At 52.9% G+C, this 24033-nt stretch overlaps 1 protein-coding gene across 2 annotated transcripts in view; it reads right to left on the bottom strand.

Annotated features, from left to right (window-relative positions):
* The window catches only part of MEGF11 (multiple EGF like domains 11), a 226450-nt gene that overhangs the window by 132601 nt on the left and 69816 nt on the right, over nucleotides 1-24033 (bottom strand). The gene's annotated exons all lie outside the window — the stretch shown is intronic.

Here is a 24033-nt window from a genome sequence, read left to right as displayed (position 1 = left end):
TGGAGCAGTCTGGGAGGGCTTCCTGGGTGCAGTGGCATGACCCAGGTGCATCTGTAGGGCTCAGAACCAACACCAGTGCCAGAGGTGGGGCTGCAGAAAGTCTGGCACCTCAGACTCACTCCCCATCAGGCCTCTAAAATAATTCCAGAGGTTTCATTGATGTTTCCCCGGCCTCTTTCCCATAGAATAATTATCTTGTAATGGCACACATTAATGCAAATTGGGTACACTGGGAAGTATATTTCACAGCAAATGTGCATTCAGGCCTCCAGGTACTGCCCCCTCCCAGCCCGACAAGGTGAGGCAGGCACTCTTCAGCGGGGGTGCTGATGAAGGTCTAGGCTGAGGGTTGGTTATGTGGGCACAGAGGTGGCAGCTCCAAATGGGGAGTCAGAAGCCGGCAGATGGGGAGGGAAGCAGAGAGCATCCTAGAGTATTGTACTCTCCTCTCTTTCAGGGAAATCATAGCACTACTGTAATCACTCACGTCCACACCTCAAAACCTACTAGCTTCAGGCTCTAGGGAACAAAGGAACAGGAACACCATGTATGGTTGTGTGAGTTGTGCACTGCTCAAGGTGCCTGGCCAAAAGGGAAATGGGCTGATCTTCAGTCGGCCCTCAGCTTGCCACTGGGGCTGTGTCCACTTAGAGAAAGGGCTACCTTTTTGCAGTCTTCACAAAGGGTTCATTTTGCTCCTGGCTGTATCCCTATCCCCCAGCACAGTACTAGGCACACAGTAGGGCTCCGTATATGTTTGTGGCATCACTGAAGGCATGAAACTAAGCAAGAATCCAAGAACGACTACATGGAAGAAAGAAAAGCTCTGAAAGAAACAGGCATGTTATTCCATTTCACAAATAAGAAACCAGCTTTCAGAAAATTGGAGGCAGGAACCGTGACTTTTACTTTTCTTGAGTGTCTCTCGACATCTCCAGTTCTCCCTCTCTAAGCTTACCCCAGCTCTGAGCACACGACAGGGGCTTGGTAAATTGATCAGCGGGGAAAGAGAGAAACCCGTGTTTGTTAAGACCCACCACGAGCTGGAAGGGTGAACAAATGCATGCTATTGAACAGAAGACACAAGCTCTCCACCTCGGGCTCCCTGAAGAGCATGACGGATGACTTCTCTGGGCCTCAGTTTTCTTGTCTGTAAAGTGGGGATACCCACAATGCCTATCTCACAGGGTTTCTGGGAGAGCAAGTGACATTAGGTAGGAGAAAGGGTTTTGTGACTTCTGAAGAGCTATGCAAACATCGCTCCCGTGGATCGAGGGAAGCTTTGTGCTACACGCTAGACTAAGAGCTTCAGACACATTACTCAAAGGTCGGCCAACTATACGGCCTGTGGGCCAAATCTGACCCGCCAACTGTTTTTATAAATTAAGTTTTATTGAACCACAGCCAAGCCATTCATTTGCATATTGTCTGAGACTGCTTTCACTCCACAATGGCAGAGCTGAGCAGTTGTGACAGAAATCTTTCATGTAGCTCCCAAAGCCTAAAATATTTCCTATCTGGTCATTTCCAGAAAAAGTATGCCGATAGCTGTATTAACTCACGTAGCCTTCCTAACCAGCCTGCGGGTTAAGTGCTAATATCATCACCTCCATTTTACAGATCAGAAAACGGAGACACAGAGCAGCTAAGTCATTTGCCAGGGTCACGCAGTGGGGAAGTGGCAGAGCTGGGAATCAAATCAGGGTGGGCAGAGGCCAGTTTAGAAGGTCCTGGACCCCAAGGACAAAAGGGACGCTTGAGAACAACAGCTTAAAGCTGGACAGAAGGAGGTCATTGCTCATGCAAGAGAGAAAATGTGCAGATACCATTGCCCACGGGACCTAGTCGGGGCTGAAATGGGAAATGAGGCCAAGAAAGGTTCAGATCAAGTTCTGGGGAACAGATTTTTTTTTCCAGGGATGTTAAGAGCCCTGGGGGAATAGATCAGTTTCCTAGGGCTGCCGTAAAAAAGCACCAAACAACGGAAACCCGTTCTTACACAGTGCTGGAGGCTGGAAGTCTGAAATCAAGGTGGTAGCCGGGCTGGGTTCCCTCTGAAACCTGTAGCAGAATCCCTCCTTGCCTGTTCCGGGTCCTGCTGGTTGGCGAGCGGGCCTTGGCGTTGGTTGGCCACGTGCAGCAGCAAGCACTTCCACCTCTGCCTTCGCTGTGCGTCTCTGACTATATGTGGCCATCTTCTTGTAAGGACACTGGTCATATTGGGTCACAGGTCCACCCTACTCCAGCAGGACCTCATCCTCATTGAAGTAATCACATCTGCAATGACCCTGTTTCCACGTAAAGTCATATTCTGAGGTACTGGGGGCTAGGACTTCAACCTATCTTTTTTGAGGGGGACAAAATCCAGCCCATAACAAGGAATGTCTCAAAACTCTGAAGGGGCTATCCCAACCCTTCTCTGAGTCAGAGAGTCAGCCGGAGACAGCGAGAGGGAACAGAGCCCTTCAGGCAACCAGGGTGGGGTGAGATCACAGCTATTTGCATGGCAAATGTCCTCTTCTAGAACTTTCCCTGTCCCCGTAGATTGAAAGTTCCTTGAGGTTGGGGGTGGGTCTTATTCCCTCTTGTCTCCACACAGTAGATGTTCAGTAGATCATGTCCAACTGTCCCTCGATTCCTCGTCTGGAAAAGTAGCTAGGCCATGGGGCCACGGGGCTGACCAGCTCTCTGGCTCCTCTTGGGCTGAAATCAGATACAAATTAACCAGGCATTGCCAGGCCAGCTGGGATGCTGGGGGCGTCCTGGGGTAGGCGCGCCCTGCACTGGCCCCATCTGCTCTCCTGGCAGGGCTTCTGAGGGCCGTCTGGGCAGAGGCCACACTAATGCCAGAAAGCACGCAGCCCAGTGGCCCTCTGCCTGCGTGTTTGCACAGCTAATGTAATTATGCCCTCGAGATGGTGATACAAAAGGAGCCATATTTGAGAAGGCCTTATCGGCCACCCCCAAAGTCCCAGATTTCTTCTTTCTCCCAAAGTCTCGCTCTCTCACACACACACACACACACAGAATCTAAGGAGTGTGCCATAAAGAAGAACTGGCCGCAGGGTTGGCCCTGCTGATTTGGAGGCAGGACTGTGCACAAGCACCTACCACTGGCCCCACGCACATAACTCAGTCTCTCTCTCACTCACTCACTCAACAAATACATCCTGAGCTGCTTCTAGTCAACCAAGCACTGGGAATTTGAGGAGGAAAAAGACCATAGTACCAGCCCCCGAGGGGGAAAGATACACAGAAATAGGTAACTGCAGGCTGCAGTATTTACAGTAAATGGATACCTGGACGAGGGGAAAGCAGGTGGGGATGGAGGTGGAACAAGACTGGCCGGCGGCTGACAGTTCGTGAAGCTGAGTGATGCTTACACGGGTTCATATTCTTCTACTTCTGTATATATTTTAAATATTCCATAAGAAAAAAAAATTAAACTTGGTGCAGTGGGCATGGGGTGGAGGAAAGAGTATTAAGATACTTCCTCGAGGAGGCAGTAATCTGGGTCTAATCTGAGAAAGGAGAGGAAGCTTCTATACTGGGGGAGCTTATACAAAACAGTCATCTTGGTTATAGCAAGATGAAGATGGTGTCCAGCATCACCCAGGAGGAGTTCAATCCCACCCATAAATTTGGGAAAATAATACCTACCTAACAGAATTGTTGGCATTAAGGAAGGTCACGGACAGGAAGGGGCCTTGCCCACAGTAGGCACTGAGTCAATGATCATTTCGTTCATCTTTCTACCTACTGACGCATCATCAATAGGTATGACGCGTCATCCATCCACCATCCATCCACAGCGCCATCCATCCGTCATCCAGCTACCCAGCCACGCATCCACCCACCCACCGACCCACCCATCCGTTACCCACGTATTCGTTCATTGGTCCATCGCCTATCACCACACGGCATTCTCTTCATGCTCCCCTTCACACTGCGGACTCCTTTAAGGCAGAAGGGGATAATGTACGTCTTCCTATCCCCAGTGCCACACACAGAGCCAGTGTCCCAGAAGGTGCCCCATGATTTTCTTCATAAGAGGAAATGGGGGATGGAAAGTTCTCTTTGTCTGCCTTTGGGGCCACTTGGTCTTAGAACTTAAACTGGAGGCTAAGGAGAATGGAGGTAGGCGTAGTAACTGGGAGGCTTGTGCCCACAGGATGTAGAACCAGAGTAAGGTCTCAGCGCCAGTGCCCTGCAGAGGGGACCGTCTGAATTACGAAGGCCAAACAGTGCAAGATGAGTAAATGCGATAGTCAGGAGGGTCTGGGTCATGCTGCTCTAACGAAAAGCCCCCAATCTAAGAGGGTCAACACCACAAAGATTTCCGCTTGCCTCACACAAAGTCTACTGTGGGTCCAGGCGGCTTTTCTGGGGCAGCTGGCCCTCATCCAGGCAGCTCCAATGCCGCACCATCTCGACACAAGGCTCCCGTGCCTCCCACAGAAGGGACAGCTTACACCCCCATCGGACCTTCTCCCTCTCCTGTCTGAACCTGGAGTCCTGTGGCCCTAGAACCCAGCAGGGCTTTTGTATGAAGGTCCTGAGCTGCAGGACTCCAGGCATGGCAGGCGGGGGTGGGAGGATGGGGAGCGTGCTGCTGCCAGCTGGTCCACTCCAGGCACTGTCCCAGGCGCACCTTCCCCTTTCACGGCCTGAACCTCCCTCCGCATAAGCCTCCTCTGACTCAGGGCCCCGCAGCCTGGCATCTCAGCGTGGCCATTTGTAGCAGAGATATGAACGCCCACCCAATATCCATGCGCCCTGCCCCTTGCCAGCCCCGTGTAGCCAGGAGGGGCCATGAGAATAGTCCTGGCCAGTGGGACGTGAGACGGGTGTGACGGGTATCACCTCTGACTGAAGCGCACAGGAACAGGCGTGACTCCGGCACATTCTCTGGCTCCCTTGTTTTCCAACAACAGCAGAGCTTTGTGTGGGCACAGGGCTTTACAGTTTGCAAAGCACTGGCCCCGCTATCATCTCATGCAACCACGTGCAGTCGGGATTATCATGGCCTCACTCTCCAGTTGTGGCAACCGAGGCTCAGGGACGCCAAGCGACCTGCTGTGGGTCACACAGCAGCTAAGCGACAGGGAGCTGTCTCCCGACTCTTTATTGCCTTATTTTGTTCTTTCCCTTCCGTCCAGCTTGCCTCCTACCTCCTCACCCCTACACACACACGCACTATGCCCAATACCAAACATCCCAAAGTACCCTTGGAAGTTTCCAATCTAACAGAGGGGGGGTCCCACCCAGGCTCAGGAAGCCCTACTTCCGGAAGGTGGGCATTCGGCCTGCAGGGCGTGGGTCTCACAGCGGGCCTGGGTCTCACAGCGGGCCTGGGTCTCACAGGGGGCCTGGGTCTCACAGCGGGCCTGGCGGTCAGGCTGTCTCTCGGAGCGCTGCTGAAGCAGACTGGGAAGACTGCTGGGCTCTGGGCCCAGACCATCTGCAGCCGCCGTGAGCAGAGGGCCTCCACTCTTGGCGAAGAGGCCCCTCACACAGGCTTTAGTCTGAGTGTCCCAGTCGCAGGGCTTCCTTGTTTGCTTTGGTCTTAAGGGATCTGTTCATCTGTGGTGTATGCCGTGTCCACTTCTGAAGAGAAGGGCTGGAGCAGCGGTGAAGAGAGACGCTGATGGGCAGCCCCTCCCCCGCCCCCTGGCCCAGGCTGGCTTTGCCCAGCTCCATGGTCTTTGCCTAGACCATTCCTTCGACCGGAAACACCTTTCTCTCGCCTCTGGCTGGTCGACTCTGCCCAAAGCTCCCGTATGTACAATTAGCCAGTTAAGTCCATACCCCACTCCCCACTGTCCCCTGTCAGGAGTGGGGAAAGGGAGGCAGCGACAGTCTTCTTCCCCAGGCGCCCTCAGCAGGTGAACGCACTAAGCCCGTAAATGTGGATCTCAGGGCATCTCACAGAGTTCACTGGACTCCCGGCTCAGCAGGCCCAAAATTCGGGTCTAGAGGGAGCCATCCAGACTGTCGTGCTGCCCCCATGCCCGCTGAGAGGGATCTGGGAGGCAAAAACCCCTACCTAACGGAGCAGGGAAGGTCCAAATGCCTGCCATTTAGGGCAAGCATTTAAACAGTTGTTGTGAGCCGAAGGGGGCACCTGCACCCCAATGTTTACAGCAGCGATGTCCACAGTAGTCAAACTATGGAAAGAGCCCAGATGCCCATCAATAGATGAATGGATCAAGAAGACGTGGTTCATATACACAGTGGAATACTACTCAGCCACCAAAAAAAAGAAATCTTGCCATTTGCAACAACATGGATGGAACGAGAGGGTATTATGCTAAGCAAAATAAGTCATAGAAAGACAATTATCATATGATCTCACTGATAATATGGAATTTAAGAAACAAAACAGAGGATCAAGGGGAAGAGAGGAAAAATAAAACAAGATGAAATCAGAGAGGGAGACAAACCGTAGAGACTCTGAATCATAGGAAACAAACTGAGGGTTGCTGGAGGGGAGGGGGGGTGGAGGGATGGGGTAGCTGGGTGATGGGCATTAAGGAGGGCACGTGATGGAATGAGCCCCGGGTATTACATAAGAATGATGACTTACTGACCTCTGCCTCTGAAACCAGTAATACATTATATGTTAATTAATTGAATTGAAATTTAAAAAAGAAAAAGGAAAAAACCCAGCTGTTGTGTAGTGACTTGTAGCAAAGGCATTTTGAAAAGTCCTTTCTTTTTTTCCCTGACAGACAGAAGTGGGTTTGAATCCCAGCTCCGCACTGTACGAGCTGTGTGACCTTGAGTCAGTTGAGTCAGTAATTAAACCTCTCTGAAGCGCTGTTTCTCCCACCAATTGATAACCAGGCAAGTTATCGATCTTCTCTGAGCCTTGGTGTCCTCGTCTACAAAAAGGAATGGATTCTGCCTTCCTCATGGGTTCATTGTAAGGATCAAATGAAATCTGTGTGCACGTGCATGCGTGCACACGTATGCACGCACCCCCCACAGAGCCCTGGGGTGTAATAAATGCGGGCTTCCCGGCTTTACAATGACCTATCGCTTCACTCCACGAAGATCAATATACGGCACCTAGAACAGATACCTATCTATTCTAGATACCTTCTTCGGTTCTCTTCACGTCCTTCCACTTAGGACCCCTTTATCCCTGGCCCACAAGCTCCATCCAGGCTCCTCGTGAAACTGTTTGAAGACGAGAACAAGGGCGCTGACAGCTGGCAGGACTCCGGCGAGCCCAGGAGAGTCCAGGCAGAGCACGTGTCGCCAGACGCCAGGCTGCCTGCCCCACAGGCCATCCCCCTGGCTCCTCGGTCCACACGTCCTGCAGGGGGGCAACAGTGCAGCCGAGAGCAGGAGGGGCCACGCTGGGCCCGGGGCGGGAGGATCGGAGCCCGAGGGGACGTTAAGTCAGCCCCACCGGAGGACTGTTTGCGTCCCTGCACACCGTGGAGCAGCCTCAGAGGAGTGGGGTGCAGTGGGCTCCGTGGGTCTCGCTAAGCTTCTAGATCCTGCATGCGGTCATGGCGGGGGAGGGGGCCTGGAAGGTGCCCTTCTCTGGGGGGTTCAAAGAAAAAGAGAGACAGCTGTGTGTGTGGATTTTGCCAAGTGAAGACGGCTTGTCTCTAGCACATGACTCGGGGGGCGTGGCAGCCATGGGACCATGGGCAAGCCTACTTCTGAGCCTCAGCACCCCTCCCCCGCCTATGACACCTGCCTCCCAGTTCCTTGGGACATTCAAAGGAGAATGCGTGGAAACATTTGTGGGCTGGACCCCTGACACCCAGGGCCCGGCCTATGCTGGCTGACTGCCTCGGCTTCCTGCCCGCCCTGCCACCCTGCTGGGGGGCAGCCAGGGAAGGAAGGCCTGGCCATCCAGGGTCCCAGATGGGCGAGGAAGACCACGGGAGGCTAACATGCCCCACCAATGATACTATGAGTTCTAGGAGGCACTAGAACTAAAAGACAAAATCCAAATTGCTATCATTTATGGAAGCTTCCAGGGGCCCTGTGCTGAGTCAGTCCTGTGAGGGGCACGCTCTCATCATCCCCATCTTACAGTTAGGGAAACCAAGGCACTCTGATGCTTCTCCGTCCGGCTCTCAGAAGAGACCAACGGGGGTGTTTCTTGTAACAGGGTGGAAGGGCTAGAGAAGGGAGCTAAGGGTCTGGGGCAGACAGCTCCTGCACCCTCAAACAGCTTGCCCCACCCTCTCTGAGGGCATGTGCCTTTGGAACTGGGAAGCACGGGCTTCTGGACTGGTTGCTGTTGCCCAGCCTGGCTGCAACCCACACCAGCAACCACGTATTTTGAGGGAGGTGGGAACTTATTCCCCATCATCCTCCTCATCACAGAAAGGCTGTACTCTAGGTTCCAACTCTGGGTTTCAAACCGTGTTGATCCTGGGGCCCCTGGGCCAGGGGAAGGGTCAGGGTGGGGGGAGAGGTGACAAAGGAAAAGGGACGGTGCGTTCACAGGTGTAATTTACCGGTGGCAATTAGCTTCCTAAGACGGCTGACCTTTCAACCTTCTGCCTGCCTTCACTGGGGGAACTATTGACATTTAGAATCTGCAAGCCAAGTGCTGCAGGGAGAGGGAGGCAATGTTTTTTTAATGGGGACTCAGAGCCTGTGGATGTGTTCTCCCAGCCTGGGCCATTTGCATACCTTACAGGGTGTGGGTCGAGCTGCATTTTAACAGGTTTGTTGGCTTTCTGGAAAAGTGATGCCGGGGACTGTGGGAAGTTTTGTACAAGCGGGTTCCAGACCCAGCGGATTTTGCACCCTCACACCCTCTCGGTGCTCTGGGCCTGCCAGGAAGAGGCGGCAGAAAGGACGGCTCTGGTCTGGAGTGCGCCAGGAGACTGCGCTCTCTCACGACCCAAGGAACTAAAAGATCGGGGTCCTTCTCCTGGCCGGCCTTTTGGCCCAAGCCCACCCTCTTCCCAGGAAAGACTGTGTGTTCCCATGGTGACTGTGTCCAGCCTTCTGACTCCAGCCAGCGTGGCCCCCTTCCTCCAGCCCAAGCCAGGGGCCTGACCCTTTGGTCCATCTATCTGCCTACCCATCCATTTATCCATGCAAGCTGCTAACATTTACCAAGGGCTTACTATGTACCAGGCAATATTCTAGGCACTGTGGTCCTCGGCACTGTGGATGCAACAGAGAATAGGACAGACCCAGTCCCTCAACTCATAAAGCCCACCTTCCAGTAAAGAAGACAGAGAAACAAAATAAATATGTGGAATATCAATTGTGCAGCGTGCTGGGGAGAAAATACAGGAGGGAAGCAGAACAGGGCACACTGGAGCAGAAGACTTGCACTTGCACTCTTAGACAGGAACAGCCTTCCTGAGAAGAGCAAACACCTGAAGCGGTAAGGAGTAAGCAATGGAGGCAGGGGAACAGCAAGTGCAAAGGCCCTGAGGTTGCCGAGAGAGACCTGCCATGTGCAGGAGACAGCAAGGAGGTCAGTGCGGCTGGAGATGGGTGAACAAGGTGGGGAGAAGCAGGCCAGGATCGCACAGGGCTACATATGCCTCCAACGGGCTTTCGCTCTTCTTCTGCGTGCTATGAGGAGCCCCTGGAGAAATGGCATGCCCTGCTCAGTGTTTTAAAAGGCCCACTCCGGCAGCTTTGTGGAGCGATTTCAGGGGCTCAGAGAGATAGGCAGAGAGCAGTGAGGAGGTTGTGGCAGTAACTGAGAGGTCCTTACAGCCCCACAAGAGAAAGTGAGTCTTTAAACTCCCCAGACAGGGGCCCATCCTGACCCTGAGAAAATTCTGGAACTCGGCTCAGCTGGGATTTCTAGCCATTTCAGAGGCCAGCACTGCCCTCTGGGGGCTTAAAGCCTATCTTGGGATGAGAGGATGCCTGCTTTAAATAATCATTAGCCTTACAGCAGCATTTGCTAAGCACTCTCCCCCCAGGAGTCACTGAGGGGCCCCAGTTAGAGGCACAGGACTCAGGCCCATTTCCCAGAGAGAGAGATGAGCCCTGAAGAATAAACCCTGCAAAGACCCCTTGTGCCTCCCAGCGCTTTAACCCTTGCAAGTACTTTCCCCTGCAATAGCTCACGCACCTCTCACCACATCCGACAAGTTAGCTCCTTTTATTATTATTCTTGTTTCTGCTTGGCAGGTGGAGAAACTGAGGACTCAGTTGGGGGACAGAGTGAGGACAGGGAGGAGAGGCTGCAACTCGAGCCTGGGGTGGGAGGGTCCTGAGTCTCACGGCCTCCCACCCCCCACGCCAACGAGCCCCTTCTCCCTCCAGGCTGGGATGGCAAGGGCAAAGGCGGTTTTCCTCCTGGCCACAGACACCAGCTGTCCACGAGGTGACTCTGAGACCTGGTCCAGCAAACACCTCCCAGGTCCAAGAGTCCCTTTCCCACAGAGGAACCTGGCTCAATTTCACCCAGAGAAAGAGGTGCAGGAGGAAGAGGAGGGTCGGGTCACCCCAAACCAGCCTTCCTTCAAGGGTCTCTGTGCCCCACCTCCTGTTTGCCGTGCCCTGGTGTTGTTGGGGGAAGGTGCTGATGGCAGCCATTCAACCCCTGGGGCGTGGCTCCGTGGCCCTGTGTGGCATGTGGCTGACCGGGGCTCAGAACTCGGAGGGAGGGAGGGAAGAAGCAACAGGGAAGCGCTCACCGGTCCTGGTCATTTCAGCAACCCCGCCCCTGTCCCCACCGTGGCCTTCTCTGGGCTCTGCCCACCTGGTCACTCATCGAACCCCAGGGACAGCGGGGGCCCAGTGCAATCTGGTGAGGCTTCCTCCGAAACTTGAGCCCACATTTATAATAGATTTATAAGAACTGTGTGGACATGTTTGCTTTTTTTAGCCCCTCATAAGTGATGCCATTATGGCGGCTATAACTCTTATTTACTCCATCAGCAGGCTGCTGGCAATGGCACAAAAATAGATTTGGAGAATTTATCTCATACATGCATCATGAGGAGGCAACCGAGGCGCACAGGTGAGATTTATGTGGGCGGAGGTGGGGGGGCGAGGATCCATCATCCCACCTTCGCGTTAGCACTGCTCCTCAAAGAGAGCCATTACCCTTCCTCCTCAGAGCAAAGGGATTGCTTCAACTTCCCCCTGCAACAGGCTCAGCTCTCCTCCTGGCTCGCTGGGTGGGGCTGTGCTGAGGGGCTTGGGGGCCTGACACTCCCTCAGAGAACGGCAGAATCCACGGGAGGTGTGGGGCCCGAGTCAGGGCGCGCCACAGAAGGGAGGCTGGGGTGCTTGGGCAGAGGTTTGTTTCATGCACTGAAAGAGCCCTCAAAAGCCCACACAGCATCCTCAGCCCTGGTCCAGATCCTTGGCCGCGCTGTCACTCCTACTCGAAATCCCTCTCTCCCTCCTGTTCTATCCCAGGTCTGCCCAGGCCTCAAAGCCCCACTCAAATCGTGCCCCCTTCCCGATGCTTTCCCTGACTGTCAACATAGAGGGTGAGGAGAAGGTCCCCCAAGCTGAAAGGACAAGGACGAGGATGAGGGATAAGGCCCGACTCCATACCGACCAGGCCTCCCATTGCTGGGACTCAGTTTCCTCATCTTTAAAATGGGAGGCTGTACAAAGGACTTTCGGGACCTTTCCAGATCTGAAGTTCACTGAATGCCCCAGTCCTCTTCCTCACCAGCCCTCCCATCTTTGAACCGCTAAACCTCTCTCGGGGGTTCTCATCTCTGGCTGCATATTAGAATCCCCAAGGAGCTTTAAAAAATTTAACAAAACCTAGCCCTACCCCTCACCAACTAAACTGGAATCTCTGGGGTGGGGCTTGGACAGTGGCATTTTTTTAATGTCTACGTTATTCTAATATCCAGCCAGAGTTGGGAGAACCCTCTTGGATCTGGATAACCCAATTTATAATTATTATAATAAATGCTAAATGGATGGATGGATAGGTGAGCGGGTGGGTGGAGAGGTGGATAGGTGGGTGAGTGCATGGATGGAAGGAAGGATGGATGGATGGATGGACGGACGGACAGACGGATGGATAGGTAGGTGCCTGCACGGACGGTGGGTAGATGGGTGGATTGGGTGGGTGATAAATGGATACCTCCTAGCCATTGTTTGCTATTTTCATTGGGTAGGACCTCTTATCATCAAGGCTATGCGCTGTCTTAGGGCAAGGATTTTTCACACCCTTTTGTTCCCCGGCAATGCTCAGGGGGAGCCAGAGACAACCAGGGCTCAAGGAGTCCTAACACACTTGCAGGGTAAGAACACGAGACTAGAAGACGGCATCCCTCATTTATCGTGACTCTAGTTCAGTCAACTTGCCTTAGGCTTCTCAGGGCATTAGGAACAACAAAATAGTAATAATAACCTCTGCCAACTTGTCAAGGTCAAGTGGTCCTGATAAATGTTAAAGTGTAGTACGCATGGGGGATAGCATCATTATCATTATCTCTAATATTTAGTTCCCCAACTGAACACTCTAATATAATATCTCTAATATTTAGTCCCCAACCTCCCTTGCATCGCTGATAGTGAGACGCCATCCTGACTTTGGTGACATTTTAGCTGCCACCCTGAGGGCCCAGGCCCCCACCGATGGAGATATGGGCCCAGACATTCTGGGGTCCCTTGAAACCTAACACAGACCCCTCTCCATTCCCAGCCAAGAGGCCACGACCCAGCACCCTGGCATCTCTTCTCTCCGCCTGAGGACTTAGCCTTTCTCTCGCTGGCTCTCCCCTCCTGGCCAGTACCCCTGTTCCCCTCAGTCCTTGAGCTGCCAGTTCTGCTCGGTTCCCAGTAGGCTCCCAGGAGCCAGCGTGGGCCCTGACTCCAACACGCCAGCCTGCTGGGCTAAGGCAGCAGCTCTCACCCAGCCCCTGCCACCAGACTGCGGTCCATCCCGCACTCTGACTCCAACACGCCAGCCCGCTGGGCTAAGGCAGCAGCTCTCACCCAGCCCCTGCCACCAGACTGCGGTCCATCCCGCACTCTGGTTCATCCACACATCTTGAAAATGCAAACCTGATCGTGTCCCCTCCTGCTTTAAAATTCTCAGTGCGCTCCTTCCTGAGAGCTCCCTATAGCCTGATCCTAACAGCCCTCTCCAGCTCCAGCCCCTTCCTTCCACCTAGCCTACGCCCCTACCACACGGAGTTGTCAACACTTCTCAGACACGCTGGGTGCTTTTCCAACTCTAGGCCTTTGCATAGGCTGTTCCCACTGCCTGGAATTAATTCCCTTCCCTGCTCCAGCCTCTTCACTTGATCAACTTCAACTCAGCCTTTAAACATCACATCCACGGCCACCTGGATGAGGATTTTCTCCATTGGCCTGGGCAGCATTAGTGGCCTGGCAAATGGTACATGCGTGAACACGGACTTCAAGTGTGTTCTTTGAAAAATCTCAACATAAGAAGGTCCAAATAATGCAAGTAGGGCTTCACCCTATTTTATAAAACTCCACTTGAAACACAGTCATTGAGGGAAGCCCTTGAACAGGGACCTACGTTAGGACAGTTGATACAGCCCCCAAACATGAGGCACCTCCAGGTTTACGGGGTGATCAGGGGAAGATGAAAGGAAGGAAGGAAGGAAAAGGAAAAAAAAGAAGAAAAAGAGGATGAGACATAAAAAGGAAGAAGGGAATCGTCCAGAAAATGTGTGTCTCTATCTTGACATCATAGAAGAGGCTATTCTCTAGAAGCAGGTGACATTACTGACGTAGGCACAGAACCTGGGTAAGCGGCGGGTGTAGACAGAATCCGGGTACCTGGGTAACCATCCCTCCTGTGTTGAACCACACAAGAAAGAGTACCTTTCACCAACCCAGTCTCGATAAAATACACCCCAAGTGCCAACCTGAATTGCCCACTGCCACTGGACAAGATGCTCGGTCCAACTGTGCCAATTTTCCGCTGACAGGCTGCAAGTCCCGCACTTTTAGATTACTTCATACGTCAAGTACAAATACTCGGGGCCGTTGGCATTAAGGACTCAATGGAACTACCGAGAGTCACGGGCCCAGGACAACACCCCGCTGAAGCTCATACGTGTTAGCTAATGCAGCTTTCAATTACGCTCGCCCATTTTAAATGGTAAAAGATGTAATGTTAATCAAACATTTAGTTTGCAAGTGTTTTTCTTCGTAAATGTCATGTACAAGGAGACATTCCGACGTGACCCACAACCTGATTGCAGGAGGGTGCCTCACTAGGTGGTGTGCATTTGCACCGGGGTGCGAGGAGGAAAGGAGCAGGCTCTTTGATTCCGGGGTCTGTGAATTTCTCTTCTCGTTTCAGAATATGTAGCATTTGGAAAATAAACCTAGTGCTATTTATAATGTTTCGTAACATTCCGGTCTCGACTCAATTTTCGCAGGAAATATCTTACCCCTGAAGCAAGCTCTGTGATTCCAGGGCCGAGTCAATATAAGGGGCCAATTTGTTGTTCAATTACTGGTTATTAAATCACAATACTGGGAAGCCGTACGGGGCCACACTGCTTGGGTTTTAAATACGAAGCAACCTCTCTCTGATTTGGGGATCTCTCGGGGTGGGGGTGGGGGGCGCGCAGGTTCCCATCTCTTTCCTAGAGTCTGCTCACAATAAAAAGGAAGCTCCAAATGCCAGTGGCAGGAGAACGGACTTCATGACCGCAGGAAGCCATTGCCAGTAGCGGGAGCGTGTGAATGCGTGACAGTGGGTCAAAGGCTTCTGGAAAGCATGGAGGCAGCTGGCCCTGATAGGGATCCAGCCCTTAGCACCTGAACTGTGGTCCCAGACCAGCTGCAGGGGCATCCCACAGAAATGCAGAATTTCAGGCCCCGTATTTTACCCCCTTCCCAGCTACTGAATCAGAACGTGCATTTTAACAAGATCCCCTGGGGACATGTGTGCACGTTACAACGTAAGACGTCCTGGTCTAGTTAATGCCCAGTGACTCTTCCCAGTCACTGGAAGTCTCTGATCCATTTCATTTCATCTCCTCAGAAGAAAGGAAATAAAAGCCAGAGAAATAAGCGGGACCCCTCAATGACAGCAGGCTGCAGGTACCCATAACACAGACAGGTAAGCTCCACGAGGCATCACGTACTGAGAAGGGGCATAAAGTGAAGATACGATCCAGGACTCTGGTGACTGGGGCTCCAGACCTGACGCAGCCGGAAACTTACTGTGTGACTGGGCCTCAGTTTCCCCACTTGTGCCAAAGTGACGGTGGAATTCATTATCTCCAAGGTCCCTTCTAACCCTATCATTCTCTGCTTCTGCTCGGAGATGCAGGAAACAGCTCTCGCCAAGCTGCATGCAGACTCTTCTCACCGGGAAAATTAATTCAGTCCTCAATGTTGCAGTCTATAAATTACTGGCCAATCTGTTTCAGAAATATTAAGGGAACATTTATAAATTGCATCTTCCATTCAATGCTGCAGAGGAAAGATCTTGGGGCCTTCAGATGTTTATCTTACTTAAAGCCCCAGCTAGAATCAATCTCCCCCAGCTTTCATGGGAGAGAACATCATTTCGGGGCGGGGGGTGTTTACCATATGTCAGGCTGACTCTCCCCTCGCCTTCTTCCCAGTCCCTGATCTGGAGAATTTACTTTCCAGAATTCAAGCTAGGGATTTTGAGTGAAGCAAAGCGAGGGTGGGGAGTATGGGGGAGGGGAGGTTGGCTGTGACAGGAGGCTGGGGCCGGCGTACGCCCTTGATCCCCATTCACGAGGCAGAGGGTCGCAGCGCTGGCTTGGGGGCCCTGAGAACAGGCTGGGAAGTTAAGCTGTCTTCTGCAGTAATGGATTTTGACAGCATAACAAGTTAATTCGTCACTGTTTTGCAACTTATTTGAGAATTCATCGGTAAGCAGAGTCCCACAGGACAGCTTGTAATCACTTGTAAACTCAAATTAGGTCTCCCAGTTAAACACGGTTGCTACCAGGTAGAGCCGGACTCCTACCAGTGACTACAAATGCACCACTCTCACCTTCTCCCTCACATCAAGGACATGCTCCGGCGAGGGGTGATGTAAGCCGATGAAGGCCCGGTTCCAGGCACCAGCCTTACCGAGTGATCACCCTAATTGGAAATAGCCTGATGGGAGGGAAGAAAGGCGGACCAGGTTCCCCCCATCCCTTAAATACACCACATTCTCTTCTCCTCTCTTATTATGATTACGTTTAGGCTCATTGACATGTCATCGTGAAAAATGAAATGAACTAGGATAAAAAGGCTTGTTCGGGGCCCGGCTCCTTGAGTAGAATTAATACCTGAGCCAAAGCCCCTTCCAGCAGGCTCTTCCTAATACTTTATTCCAACAGTTTATCAGGAACAGTTATTTTAATACTGGGCCATAAAGACCGTATCAGGTGGCAGCTTTATTTCCCAGGAGTTAAATATTAATTGCCGCACAAAAGGAATATAAAAATGACATGGGGAACAAATATCCCAGCTTCCCGCAAAGTGGAAAGAATCCTTTAATATTAGCAACTCCACGATAGGGTGCGCACTGAGGCTTAATTAAAATGCACAATTATTCTACATTTGTTTCCTTCTTGGTGGCTTCAAGGAGCTGGGCACGCAGATGGAAGCCGGGGCCACATCCCTGCAAGATGGGCTGACAGCTCTCGATAAAGCACTGCCTCTCGGTAACAGAACGGGGCGACCGCAGTAAACGGTTAGTATCAGAATACAGGCCGTGCGGAAGGCAAGTGCGACTTTACCTAAGAGCCTTAAAATGTTTTAACTACCACTTCAATCAAGTCTGGGAGTTTGAAATGTGGCACTAAACGCAGTTCTTGGAGAAGCGGTTTTCTTTCCACCCCGGAACTAATAAATCCGAAAGGCCTACTTAGGCTAAGACAAGGCAGAAGCTGAGGAAGCAGTTTTGGGAACTGCTAAAAAAAACATCTGTCCAAGGGGCTAGGGGGGCAGCTGTGGGCTGGGCTCTGCACCCCCCACCGCGCACCACCGTGCCATGAGGCAGGAGGAGATTTGGGGCAGGGTGTGCAGGGCTGGGATACCCTAGTTATACGCCTTCCCCAACATTCCCACTCCTTCCACGGCTCCAGAGAAAGGGAGGAAAAGGGCTTCTGGGTTCCCCAGCCATATCCCCACTCTGCAGAAGGGAGGCCTCAAAGGGTCATTGCATCCAGTCCCCTCCTTCAAGGGTGGCCCTATTCCAGGGCAACTCCCGCCCCCCTTCCAGGAAAGAGAAGGAGACGGTGCTGCCTCCCTTAATGCCCGAGATGCGGTTACTTAGCTGGTACACGTCGGCACATCTGTTCCAGCTACTACAAGCCTCAAATATTTCCATACTAGTTGGTAAAGCCCCATTTCCCTGAGCCCTTGAAGTCCCTCGGCCCACTGCCCCAGCCATCCCACCCCCTTCACTGGGACCTCCCCTTCCAGGACTCCCAACCACTCAGCAATTCAAGGATTCATTCCTGCCTCCGCTTGACAGCTTGAGGTCTGGGGGTGGGTGGGTCCGTACCCTCATATCTCTCTCTCTCTCTCTCTCTCTCACACACACACACACACACACACACACACACACACATACAAACACACCTATTCCTTGTCACCTCACACACACACACACACACACACACACACACACACACATATTTCTAACATCACCTCTTGTCACCTTGGAGGAGCTGCTCTGGACCTGGGCCCACTGAGAAACCAGCCACCTAAGCCCCTTAACTCACATGGAGGGCCAGCGGGAGGGTGTGACTGGTGGCATGGCCAAGGGCGAACCCAGGCCAGGGCTGGATCCCCCCAACCACCACCATCCTTCCCAGTCAGAAGTCCTCCCCCAGTTTCCTTGCTGCTTCCAGGCACCACTTTCTCTGGCTCAGTCCTGCCAGCCTCATTAGGGCCCCGCTGCCCCTTCTCCCAGCCCCTGGCATTCCTGCAGAGGAAGATGGCACCCCGCTCTCTTTCCACTAATTGGGTTTTAATGGTCCGGGCCAGAGGGATGGGCTCGTCGGCTGCCACGTTTGGCCCCAGGCCAGCTGGGGACTCCAGGAAAAGGCAGGAGTGCGGCTTAATGAGCAACACCTGCAGCCCTCATGACCACTTGCTTCTGACTCAGCCGAGCCCTGAGCCCCTCGTCCCCGCCTAGTCCCAAAGACCATCCAGGACACTAGCAAACCACTTGCTCCGGGTGCCTAAGTTGAAGGAACATGAGTCGTGCAGGCTTGGGAGAAGCAGAGATCCAGTGATTCTCATCTGTCAGGACAGGGGCAGGGCCAGCAGGCCTGCCAACCTTCGAGAAATGCTGAGGATAGGTCTCAGACCCCCAGAGACTGCCCTTCCCACTCTGGGTGTAAGACAGAGCTGCTCCTTCTAGAAGCCAGGCTCCCAAGCAGGGAGCTAATGTGTTGATTTATTTACCTAATTACAGTAGAACAAACAAGCTGGAAACGAAGGTGATCTGTGCTCTTGTTCAGAAAGCAGCCACACCTCCCTGCCTGGGTTCCTGGGAAGTTGAGCAGCAGGGCAAGGACAGGCGAGGGCCTGAGGGGGCACCTGGGAAGGCACAAAAGGGCGTGTGGGCACACATTAAGGTCCCAACCTGGCCAGTCTCTTCCCTCGCATACCATCTTGATCCCCAGTACACCTGCTGCTCCAAACTGTCCCCTGCTCCTGAGTGACCCTAAGCACTCCAGCTTCCACGCCTTTGCTCCTGCAGAACCCTCGACCAAGTGGCCTCCTCCTTTTTACTGCACCTGTCCTCTGGGCCCCCAAGGCACTTGGCCTGCCCCCCACTTCGGTCATCTGGCTCTCTACGCATGTCGTCCCTATGGCACTGGCTCCCGGGCCCCCTGGGGGAGGCAGGGGCCACACTGGGCACTGGAGGAAGCAGGGAGCCCCCTGTTGGGACTAGAGTAGAAGATGGGGAGCACAGAAAGAGGAGGGTGCTGGGGGTGCAGAGAGTGGGGATGCAGAGAGTGGGGCCTCAGGAGGGACTGAAAAATGTGACTTAATAGGTATGTCACCAAATTGTGGTAACTGAAGGCTGCCCTCCCACCCCCTCAACCCTGGGGGGGCTTCTGGGGGTGGGGCCAAGGGGTTAAGCCCTGACTCTACTCAGAGGACCAGGGAAACTATAGCTCCATTCTGACTGCTGAGGAGACTGAGCCCCGGGTAGGTGAAGGGAGCCATCCCAGGCCATCCCCAGGCACTCAGGCCGAGGCAGCTTTCCCACCACACTGTCCCCTTCCCCAATATCCCCGCCCCCCCTCCCTGGCCCAGGCTCGGAAAGGCCTCGCCACCCGCATCTCAGCTTTAGACTCTTTATTCATTCATGCCCATTTTTCTTGAGTATGGGGCACTGTTCCAGGCACTGGGGATAACGCTGGTGAAGAGGACCACAGGAGGCCCCTCAGCATGCCTGCAGGCTGCAGGAGAGACGGACAGCAGCCACACAACCGGGCCAACACGATGGTCAAAGATTCCATCAGAGCGGGTGCGGTGGTGTGGTGAGTGCGGGGCACGGTGCATGGGGTGGCGGTGCCTCCTTTGGGTCGGGTGGTCAGGGAAGGCCTCCCTGGGAAGGGGGCACTGGATACATGAGGGACTAAGTGGAGCCAGCTCTGCAAAGCTTGGAGGAAGCCCCTTCCAGGCAGAGGGATCCACAAGTCAGAAGGCCCCAAGGAAGCCAATGTGGCTGATTCACAGCCTGCAGGGGTGAGGCTGGAGGAGGCAGCCCAGGGCCCGGGAGTGCCAGGTCTTGTCAGCACAGCCAAGACTTTGGAAATTCTGGACTTTTCCTAAGGATAATGGGGAGCCACTGGAGGATTTTTAGCAGGTGAGATGAGATCTAATTCATTTATTCAACCCGTATCTTCCCACCTGGCTGCCCTGCATTCACCTTCGCCAGCAGGAGAACGGGGCCTCAATATTATGGCTGCGAAGAGTTGAATTTTGCAACAACTGATGGGAGCTTGGAAGCAGGTCCTCCCCAGTGGATCCCCTGGTAAGACTACAGGCCACTGATACCTTGGTTGCAGCCTTGAGACCTCCATAGAGGGCCCAGCTAAACCATGCCCAAACTCCTGACCCACAGAAACTACAAGGTAGCGTGCTTTGGTTTGTGGTAATTTATTATGTGGCAGTAGAAAACTGAAATATGATGAACGAAATATGCAGGTATTTGGAGGAAACAAAGGCAGCAAGACAACACAGCCAGTGCAAAGGCCCTGAGGCAGGAGAGGAATCCCACGGAGGTCAGAATGACAGACATGCAAGGCAGTAATTGTAGGAGATGAAGTTGAATGATATGACTGAGTGACGTGGAGGGTTTTTTTTGTTTTTAGTCTGACAGACATTTTGTTAAACAAGCCCTCTGAATGATCGAGAAGCATATTTTCAGATGTGGATTTTAAAAATACAATCTACAGGGGCATCTGGCCGACTCAGTTGGTAAAGCACGCGATTCTTGATCTCAGGGTCATGAGTTTGAGCCCCACATTGGGCACGGAGTCTACTTTTAAAAAAATAAATACATAAATAATAAAAACTTGAAAAATACAATTTACAAAGACAACTAGGAGCAAAATACATATTCAGAGCAATTAAGATGCCCCCCGAGCCACAGTTATAGTGGTAAAACGGTATATATTCACTGCCCCCAAATTTCATTTTTATCCAAACGCTAACAAGTTCCATAGTTTCACACCAATGGCTTTGTACCTAGATAATGCGACCCTTTTATTTGGGAACACTCTGGGACACACCTGAAGCTTTAACCATCACTCCTAAGTAGCTCCTGGATTTTGAGCAGAAGAGGGACCTGCTCTGACTCATGATTTACAGTCCACGCTGGCTGCTGGGTGGAGGATGGGCCACAGAGGGTGAAGGTGGGTGCAGGGCAGTGGGGCGGGCGGCAGCCGCACCAGCCCTGGTGAACGATGAGGGACCTTGCTGTTCGTCCCCTCCCACCAAGCAGTCTGGCTGGTCTCTGACAGGCCCTGGGGCGGCCTGCAAAGGCAGGCAAATGACACAGCCTGGTCCCCATCCCCGGGCAGCAAAACCTCCAGGCCATAGCGTTAGCCCAAACCAGGATGCAAGGCCTTGGTATCGTAGGAGCTTCTACCGTGTGCAAGGCCACGGTCCTCGTCTTTAGCTTTGCCGTCTGGCTTACGAAGACCCCAGGCTGCTAAGCTTTCTTTAGGGACTTTTCCTGATGAATCCCTCAAACTTGGGAGTATTCCTTCCGCTTCCAGCTCCCCACACTTGGGAGTTACCCGTTAAATTTGCCTCAGTCAGATTAAAACCCACAGAGGAAAGGAACAAAGGGAGCAGAACGAATGTTGCATAAGAACGCACTGCTTATCAGGCAGCGTCCTGGGAGCATCCATTTCTGAAGTGAAGTTGGGATTGCCAGGATTGTCTTCATTTTCTTTTTTTTTTTCCGAATGAGGAGACAAGCTCAGAAAAGTCAAGTAATAGGCCCGAGGTTGCACAGAAACTCTCCGCTCGGCAGCTGGGATTTGAACCCAGTCTACATGACTCCAAGGTCCATGTTTCAGAACCCACCGCCATGCCAGCCACCTGGCACTTTGATGAAACAGCAAAGTAAAACACGGAATAAAACAACTCCAACTCCGCTAAATAACCCACTTTCCCGGGACCCAGGGCAACAGCGTTCCGGGGTAATTACTGAGTTCGGGTCATCTCTTAGGAGGCTGGGGTTTGCGGATCACATGTTTAATTTAAGTGCTATTATTCCACTGTCTCATAGACAGGGTCTAGACTCCTCCCTCATCCTGGGAGCTCTGTGAGTCAGAGCCTTGGGCCCCCCGCACCAACCTGAGAGCTTCTGAAGGGACCAGACCCCACGCAAGCCCTGCCTACTAGGCCCCATCCACAGCGCCTATCCACAGGACCCTGTGTCCACATGGACCCCACAGGTTTTAGAAGACTGGTCATAGCTGACACAGGCAAGAGGAGAAGCACACTTGGCCCTGGCTGAGGCAGGAGGGGGCATGCCCACCATCACAGCACACCCCGAGACCCCACCATAGCACCTAACATTTTTTGGCAATTGTCAGAAATGGCATTTACAAGTGAAACTCTGCAGTATAATCAATAGACTAGGAAATTATGGAACATAAATCATGAGTCTCTTTGTTCTGTGGGGATGAAAAAAAAAGTCAAGTTTATCACAGGAATTGAAAACAAAAGGGGAAAAAATGATGAGCGCCCCCTCCTGGCGAGACCACCTATTGCCAAGTCATCCCGGACACCGCCCTCCCCTCCTTATTTTTGTTTGGATCTGCGGGCCCACCACACTGGGGTTGACACTGGGGTTGGGGGATTCATTAACTCACTTCCAAGTGGTATTTCCCCCATGAAACTCCAGACCGTCTCCCTAAGAGATACTGCCCTGCGGCAGGCAGGGGTGGGTGCCCAGATGCTCTAGAAATTCTCTCCTCAGCAAACATTTCCCGGTCCGGGAGGACACTGCCAAGTGTGGCTTAATGGCCTCCTGCTGCTCTTTGCATTATTGATTACAATACCTGCTTAGAAGCTTGAAAATGAGATTTTTTTTCCCCTCTATTGATTTCCACTTGGCAAACACCAAGATTCCCCTGACTTTTCCCTGCTGAGGATACGTGAGGAGGGCACGGTGGGGTGGGGAGCACTTGGGGTTCCCTGCATCGTCTAAGTAACACGGGAACCCTCCACCTACCTGTCCTGCTTCAGTGGGTCTGTGGCCCAGAGCTCAGGGACATACCTCAGGGTCAGGATGAGAAGTGTGACCTTGCATCCTGCACAGAGACACCCCAAGTTAACAGGATTTGAGGCTGGAAAAGCCATGTTGTTCATCTCTTCTTCTAGACTGTTCTGAACAGGTCCAGAAGGACAGTCGGCTTGAAGAGAAGGCTGTGGGTGGTTTGGCCTCTGCCTAAGGACTTCCCAAACCTTGGAGGAAGGTCTCTACTAGAGGGAGACTACGAAGTGGGGTTTCTGACAGCTCAGGAATATGATCATGAGACGCACACAGAGGACACTTTCCTGAGAACAGAAGCAGAAGAAAAAGGCTGCAGGGAGCTGCCAGGGCCTTGGGGGTCACGAGAGTGTGAATCATAGGGTCCCAGCACCAGAGCCTGCTGGACCATCTCCCTAGTCACTAACCCTCCCTCCCCCGCCACTCCTGGCCTCACCCATGCAGGTGCTGGGATTCGTCCAAGCTAATGTTTCTATAGTATTGTTGGAAGCCCAGAAGGAATGTACAGGAATTCAAAATTTTTATGGGCCTATTTCAATGATAATTTAAAAAACCCAAACATCAGCATGTTGTACGGACCCTGGATGACCGTACCGTCACTGAGCCTCGAGCCGCCCTCCCTGCTTTCCAGCCCTATATCTGTCTGGGACGGGGGCCTGCTCCCAAACGGAGACCGCTATCCGCTATGTGTCCCAGTCCCAGGCGAGCCTGCTGCCCTGTCCTCACACCAAGCCCCAATTACAGAAAGCACCCAGACCTCTAGGCTCCCATGCGGTGACGTTCTGCCATCTCCTGGCCAGGCCCCGAGTGGGGCTGCAATGTGTCCTCTGGATGGCGGCCAGAGCACTGAGCCCTGGCTCCCGAACGCATCGCGCTGGCTTAGCCCACCCCCCGGGAGCGGACGCTTGGGGTGGTCCCATTTCCCGGGAGAAGTCAAACCCCACAAAACCAAACCAGTGTGCGCTGTTTCCCTGCACGGAGACTGAGGTCAGGTGATACCCCACGACGCCAGCAATCAGGAGGCAGGGGAGGCCCCCAGGGAGGACAGTGCCATCTGCCTGCCCCCCTGCCAACCGACTCCATTCCTCATCTGTGTCTGAGGGTGGAGCGGTGCTCACAGGTGGGGCCAGCCTGCGTGCAGCCCGGTAGGCAAATTTGGTACCTCTCTGGGGTGCAGTTTGCTCACCTGTAAAATGGGGATAACACCCATCCCCGATTCATAGGTTTGATATCAGGATTAAGTGGGTTAATACAGAGAACGTGCTCAGAACGATCTGAGAGTCAGTGCATGATGAATGGAGGCTATTCCGTATCCAGTGGGGAAGGAGAAC

The sequence above is a fragment of the Ursus maritimus genome, unplaced genomic scaffold (assembly GCF_017311325.1).
Source record: "Ursus maritimus isolate PB19 unplaced genomic scaffold, ASM1731132v1 scaffold_27, whole genome shotgun sequence".
NCBI lineage: Eukaryota > Metazoa > Chordata > Mammalia > Carnivora > Ursidae > Ursus > Ursus maritimus.
Note: the sequence above shows the minus strand (reverse complement) of the source record. Positions and strands in the feature narration are given on the sequence as shown.